The following is a 1052-nucleotide window of genomic DNA, read 5'->3' on the forward strand; positions in this document are numbered from 1 at the left end:
AAGGCTTTAATAGTGTTAGTTGAAGAATTCAGAATTCCCCCATTTTCTCTGCTTTCCAGAAAATTTTACTGGGCTTCCACTGCTCCTTCTGTTCCTGATCCATAAGCCAAGAACTAGCACTAGCACATGGGAATCCGGGCAGGGACAAGCAGCTGTGGATCAGCAGGCTTGGGATTTCTCCTGCAGCGAGAATGAATTTAGCCTGTTGGGAGATCTCGTACTCAGAACTAATTTGAGTCTTTCTAAGCATCTAATTTTCCTGTTTCATGGAAATGAAGAGTTCCAAGAGTCTAATTTTCATACCTATGTAAGGGAGCACAAATTCTTCTGAAGTGAACTGAAGACAAGCATTAGGAGCTCCCCTGCAGCCGAGGAACTCCCTGCAGCAACACCCTAATGTGGAGCTGAACACCCACAGTTTTCCTGGGTCTTCTCAGATTCGCAGCTATTGTCCACAGCAAATGGGTTCTGCTGCTGGAATTCAGTACTGGACTAAATGGCTGTTAAAGTGAGGACTTTTAGGTTCTCCTCATTTACAGTTCAGCTCAAAGTAGCAGTGGCCAATTCTGCTTTTTTTAATGCTTGGTTTGATTTTTTGATCATCCCTTTCATGATCATTGGAGTGGTTCTACTAAACTTGGTAACGCACCGAGCTTCGTAATCTTAAGAGCCTGTTTTGTCATGCTGAAGCTCACCGATTTTTGGCTGTATTTGCCGACCTCTGTGACGTGTTCTGTGATGTGCTCTGTGACACATCAACCCACGGTCCAGCTGTGAGCTCGCACTGGCCTGCCTGGCAGCTTAGCCTAGTTAGATGGGTGATACCCGATTTAACATAATGGTGCAACAGTGCAGGCAGATGATAAGGCCTTACAATGAGAACAAAATGCGCAAGCATGACTGGGAAGAAAAGCTCATGTGAATCTTAATCAATGCTGCTTTCAAGGAAGATGTCGTTTAAACGATGAATACCGCCGGGTTACTTTCCTGAGGCACCGGCTACCTGTGCCGTACCAACGCGCGGCTCACCAGCCCCCGAGGGCCTGGGCCGC

The sequence above is a fragment of the Merops nubicus genome, unplaced genomic scaffold, assembly GCF_000691845.1.
Source record: "Merops nubicus isolate BGI_N331 unplaced genomic scaffold, ASM69184v1 scaffold24097, whole genome shotgun sequence".
Lineage (NCBI taxonomy): Eukaryota > Metazoa > Chordata > Aves > Coraciiformes > Meropidae > Merops > Merops nubicus.